The 6,815-nt window shown below is 31.8% G+C and overlaps 1 pseudogene; it reads right to left on the minus strand.

Annotated features, from left to right (window-relative positions):
• Positions 1 to 1,151: 1,151 nt before the first annotated feature.
• Positions 1,152 to 1,285, minus strand: LOC145278530 (U2 spliceosomal RNA; annotated as a pseudogene).
• Positions 1,286 to 6,815: the final 5,530 nt, after the last annotated feature.

A 6,815-nucleotide genomic window follows, 5' to 3' on the forward strand; every position in this document is an offset into this window, starting at 1 on the left:
ATAAAACAAATAATACATAGAGATGAAAGATTCCTCTCCCCTAAGAATCAAACATATGTTCAATATCTGCTTTTGTTTTTTCATTGTTTATACGGTCCCGAGCAACGCCGGGTAGCCCTGCTAGTCTATATATATAAAAGGCAAAAATCGGTGTGTATGTATGTATGTATGTATGTTTGTTTGTAACGCTAAAACTTTTGAAAGACGGAACCAGAGTTGACAAATTTGGTATCATATTGCACCTTGATCACCCGGATGACAAATATCGAAATTTCACGTCAAACGGACCAGTAGAAAGGGGTCAACTGATCGTTTTTCTCCTAGGGGGGCCCCCCAAAAAACCTGTCATTTTAACGTTATTCAATACGTGTCACGTGACGTGACGTCAGCTCAAACTTTTGACAGACACAACCAAAGTTGACAAATTATGTATCATATTGAACCTTGATCACCCGCATGACAAATATCGAAATTCCACACCAAACGGACCATTAAAAGGGGGTGAACTGATCATTTCTCTCCTAGGGGGGCCCCCCAAAAAACCTGTCATTTTAATGTTAATATTACATAATCCAAAAACGCTTAGTCATGTCACGTGACGTGACGTCAACATCCAGTAATGGCGAACAAATGTAAACAAACACTTTGTTTTACCGATACTTTTGTAATTTCTCTTCTGTTTTGTTCTAGAGATTATTAAACTCCATGACAATGTCTCCAACGTATTTAACTGGTTAAAAATAGTATTTATACAAGAGTTTTAACGAAAAATATCAGGAAAAAATGTACAGGAATAAAAAAAAATTCAGCTTTCAAAATATTCGTCGATAAAAAAACCGATCTTTATATTTACGCTAGCCATTTTGTATATTACCACGTGACCTGCTATCTCTTAAACTGGAGGGGGGGGATCCACTTGAATCCAACAAAACCAGTAATTTTTTTTTTCTATTATATATACATCATTTTCTATAAAATTAAGTGTAGACTTTATAATTAAAACAAAAAATGTTATTCATACTAAAAAAAAAAACGCTTAGTCATGTCACGTGACGTGACGTCAACATCCACTAATGGCGAACAATTGTACCTATTTACTATGCCTCCCCACGGGACAGAGTTAGACACCAGGGTCGTTTTTTAACGTGGAGAAAAGGTACAAAAATAAAAATTGTCTCAGTCGTGGAGGATTTCTCCTCCACCGAAAGAGAACAAGAAATAGAAGTGCAGCATCTGAAGAACAGATACTACACTTTGATCTTGACCAAAAGGCCAAGAATGCGAACAATTGTAAATAACAACTTTTTTCACAAAACCAACACCGTCTTTCTTTTTTTTCTCTCTCTCTTTCTCTCTCTCACCCACTTACTCTTCCCTCTCTCTCACCCTCTTTCTCTTGACGTCACACCACTGTTAAACTGTGGGGGGGGGAACACATTCCCAGGCATTATCTCCTATAGATGCACATTTTATTAGAAATTCAGCTTTCAAAATATTAGACGATAATAAAAATATAAAACCAACACCCTCTTTCTCTTTTCTCTCTCTCTCACCAACTTACTCTTCTCTCTCTCTCACCCTCTTTCTCTTGACCTCCTACTACTGTTAAACTGTGTGTGTGTGTGGGGGGGGGGGAAGAGGCAGCTTGAAAACCAACAAAAACAGTGCACAGTTTCCCAAGCATTTGGGGTGGGAAGGGGGGGAAGAAGCCGAGCGCACAGTTTCGTGTGAGAGAGAGAGAACAATTCTCAACCTATATACTCAACAAATTTTTTATCTACAGATTTGAAAGTTTGTATATAGGGTATTCAGACATATGGAAATATATCTAGCATAATCTATCTATTATATCTATAAAAGTGAAAATGTGTGTGTGTGTGAGGTAGCCAGAGAGAGAGAGAGAGAGAGAGAGAGAGACAACAATTCTCAACCTATATATTCAATACATTTTTTATCTACAGATTTGAAAATTTGTATATAGGGTATTCAGACATATGGAAATATATCTAGCATAATCTATCTATTATATCTATAAAAGTGAAAATGTGTGTGTGTGTGTGTGTGTGTGTGTGCGTAAGAGAGAGAGAGAACAATTCTCAACCTATATACTCAACGTATTTTTATCTACGGATTTTAAACTTTGTATATAGGGTATTCAGACATATAGAAATATATCTAGCATAATCTATACATTATATCTATAAAAGTGAGAATGTGAGTGTGTGAGAGAGAGAGAACAATTCTCAACCTATATATTCAACAAATTTTTTACCTACAGATTTGAAAATTTGTATATTGGGTATTCAGACATATGGAAATATATCTAGCATAATCGATCTATTATATCTATAAAAGTCAGAATGTTTGCGTGTGGTTGTGTGTGTAAGGTTGCGAGAGAGAGAGAGAGAACAATTCTCAACCTATCTATTCAATAAATTTGTTATCTACAGATTTGACCATTTGTATATAGGGTATTCAGACATATGGAAATATATCCAGCATAATCTATCTATTATATCCATAAAAGTGAGAATGTGTGCGTGAGAGAGAGAGAGAGAGAGAGAGAGAGTAAGTACAATTCTCACCCTATATATTCAACATATTTTTTATCTACCGATTAGAAAATTTGTATATAGGGTATTCAGACATATGGAAATATATCTAGCATAATCTATCTATTATATCTAGAAAAGTGAGAATGTGTGTGAAAGAGAGAGAGAGAAGAGAGAGAGAGAGAACAATTCTCAACCTATATATTCAACTAATTTTTATGTACAGATCTGAAAATTTGTATACAGGGTATTCAGACATATGGAAATATATCTAGCATAATCTATTATATCTATAAAAGGTAGAATGTGTGTGTGTGAGTGAGTGAGTGAGTGAGTGAGTGAGAGAGAGAGAGAGAGAACAATTCTCAACCTATATACTCAACAAATTTTGTATCTACAGATTTGATAATTTGTATATAGGGTATTCAGACATAAGGAAATATATCTAGCATAATCTATCTATTATATCTATAAAAGTGAGAATGTGTGTGAAAGAGAGAGAGAGAGAGAACAATTCTCAACCTATATATTCAACAAATTCTATCTTTACAGATTTGAAAATTTGTATATAGGGTATTCAGACATTTGGAAATATATCTAGCATAATCTATTATATCTATAAAAGTGAGAATGTGTGTGTGAGAGAGAGAGAAAGAACAATTCTCAACCTATATACTCAACAAATTTTTTATCTACAGATTTAAAAATTTGTATATAGGGTATTCAGACATATAGAAATATATCTAGCATAACCTATCTATTATATCTATAAAATGACCATGTGTGTGTGTGTGAGAGAGAGAGAGAGAGAGTCAGAGAGAGAGAGAGAACAATTTTCAGCTTGTGTGTGTGTGAGAAAGAGAGAGAGAGAAAGAGAGGAAGGAAAATTCTCACCCTATATATTCAACAAATTTTTTATCTACATATTAGAAAATTTGGATATAGGGTATTCAGACGTATGGAAATATATCTAGCATAATCTATCTATTATATCTATAAAAGTGAGAATGTGTGTGTGAGAGAGAGAGAAAGAGAGAGAGAGAGAACAATTCTCAACCTATATATTCAACTAATTTTTTATCTACAGATTTGAAAATGTGTATATTGGGTATTCAGACATATGTAAATATATCTGGCATAATCTATGTATTATATCTATAAAAGTGTGAATGTGAGTGATGGAAAGAGCAAAAAATTCTCAACCTATATAACCTATAAAAGTGAGAATATGTGTGAGAGAGAGAGAGAGAGAGAACAATTCTCAACCTATATATTCCACACATTTTTGGGCACAGATTTGGAAATTTGTATATAGGGTAGGCAGACATATAGAAATATATCTAGCATAATCTATCTATTATATCTATAAAAGTGAGAACTTGTGTGTGTGTGTGTGTGTGAGAGAGAGAGAGAGAACAATTCTTAACCTACATACTCAACAAATTTTTTACCTACAGTTTAGAAAATTTGTATATAGGGTATTCAGACATATGGAAATATATCTAGCATAATCTATCTATTATAACTACAAAAGTTAGAATGTGTGTGTGAGAGAGAGAGAGAGAACAATTCTAAACCTATATATTCAACAAATTTTTTATCTACAGATTTGAAACTTTGTATATAGGGTATTCAGACATATGGAAATATATCTAGCATAATCTATCTATTTTATCTATAAAAGTGAGAATGCGTGTGTGTGAGATAGCGAGAGAGAGAGAGAGAAAAAGAGAGAGATAAAAATTCTCAACCTATACATTCAACAAATTTTTTATCCACAGATTTGAACATTTGTATATAGGGTGTTCAGACATATAGAAATATATCTAGCATAATCTATCTATTATATGTATAAAAGTGAGAATGTGTGTGTGTGTGAGAGAGAGGACAATTGTCAACCTATGTATACAACAAATTTTTTATCTACAGATTTCAAAATTTGTATATTGGGCATTCAGACATATTTCAATATATCTGGCATAATCTGTCTATTATATCTATAAAAGTGAGAATGTGTGTGATAGAGAGAGAGAGAACAATTCTCAACCTATATACTCAACAAATTTTTTATCTACAGATTTGAAAATTTGTATATAGGGTATTCAGACATATGGAAATATATCTAGCATAATCTATTATATCTATAAAAGTGAGAATGTGTGTGTGTGTGTGAGAGAGAGAGAGAGAGAGAGAGAGAGAACAATTCTCAACCCATATACTCAACAAATTCTTTATCTACAGATTTTAAAATTTGTATATAGAGTATTCATACAAATAGAAATATATCTAGGATAATCTTTCTATTATATCTATAAAAGTGAGAATGTGTGTGTGTGTGAGCGAGAGAGAGAGAGAAAGAGAGAGAACAGTTCTCAACCTATACATTCAACAAATTTTTGTATATAGGGTATTCAGAAATATCGAAATATATCTAGCATAATCTATTATATCTTTAAAAGTTAGAATGTGTGTGTGTGAGAGATAGAGAGAACAATTCTCAACCTATGCACTCTACAAATTTTTTATCTACAAATTAGAAAATTTGTATATAGGGTATTCACACATATGGAAATATATCTAGCATAATCTATCTATTATATCTATAAAAGTTAGAATGTGTGTGTGAGGTAGCCAGAGAGAGAGAGAGAGAGTAAGAACAATTTTCAACCTATATATTCAACAAATATTTGATCTACAGATTAGAAAATTTGTATATAGGGTATTCAGACATATGGAAATATATCTAGCATAATCTATCTATTATATCTCTAAAATTGAGAATGTGTGTGTGAGAGAGAGAGAGAGAGAACAATTTTCAACCTATATACTCAACAAATTTTTTTATCTACAGATTTGAAAATTTGTATATAGGGTATTCAGACATATGGAAATATATCTAGAGTAATCTATCTATTATATCTATAAAAGTGAGAATGCGTGTGTGTGTGAGAGAGAGCGACACAGAACAATTCTCAACCTATATATTCAACAAATTTTTTATGTACAGATCTGAAATATCACATTTGTATAGAAGTAGAAATCTTGATACCTACTCTGATACCTAATAAAAGAAAGGACACTCTTTAGGGCGGATTTTGATTATAACAAGTCACTAATTAGAAATTATAATAAACATTCTAATAATTTAAGAATTTTACCAAAATAAAATTGCATGGTAATCACCCAATTTCTGCCACAAAATTTTGATTGGCAGAACTCATAAACATAAAATATATATTTTCTAATTTCATCTTTTTTTTTTCTTTTTACATAATCTGGTTTGATGTTTTCCCAAATATTCAAATCACTATATTTTGCTGCTTAATATCAAATACAGCAACTGAGTTATTTTTATGCATCAAACAATTACATTTTCTCATTCATCCAAACTAATCACTGAACATCAATTTCATATTTTCTTCACTAAAATATTACTGTGCTTGATGTCATCAAGTGGAGCGGATCATTTTTTTTTCATTTGTTCACACATTTTTCCAATTTATATATATTTTAAAGATTCTTAGCCTATGTCATTGCATACCAATCTGTTTATTAAAAGTTAAGGTTCACTGTAAACACATATGTTACACCAAAATAAAAACGCTTCAGATAATGTCTTGATATTCAATTCAGTTTCTCACATGACATCTTATGAAGTTAGTAGAAATGTTACAGACTTTTGAATCTCAAACACTTTCAATACTGTGCACTGATATTTTCTTTTTTGCAATATAAGCACATTCATGATTTTTTTTACAAACGTTAAAAACTTTCACATTGTGTAGCAATATACTGAAACAATTATAAAAATATTTGTTTTTATTTTGAATGATGCAGGGCATCTGAAGAGAGATTTTTCTAACAAAATGAAAGTATAATTTTTAGCAATAGGTATCTAGGAAAAGGCCACTACATATGCTATAAGTTCCAAATTTCCACAACCTGGCCAATACTGGTACATGCTAGCAAATTTAGATTTGCAATTACAAAATATGATTCTAATTTTTTCCTTTGCTCTTTATTCTAACACTACACTAAGTTTACTGTGTTATTTCGCTACAGTTGATATTGTGTAGAACAATAAGAAAATCATAGTGAACAATGCATTCAACAAAATTTCACACACATTTCTAGATACCTATATCTAATAAGTTCAAAAGAAAGGACACACTTAGGGAGGTATTTTGGTGGTCAAGTCACTAAAAAGAGATTAGCTGGTTTCCCGGCATAGCCCAGGATATAATAAAGATTGACTGAAATACA

Source organism: Euprymna scolopes, chromosome 6 (genome assembly GCF_053919585.1).
Source record: "Euprymna scolopes isolate OS-2025 chromosome 6, ASM5391958v1, whole genome shotgun sequence".
NCBI lineage: Eukaryota > Metazoa > Mollusca > Cephalopoda > Sepiida > Sepiolidae > Euprymna > Euprymna scolopes.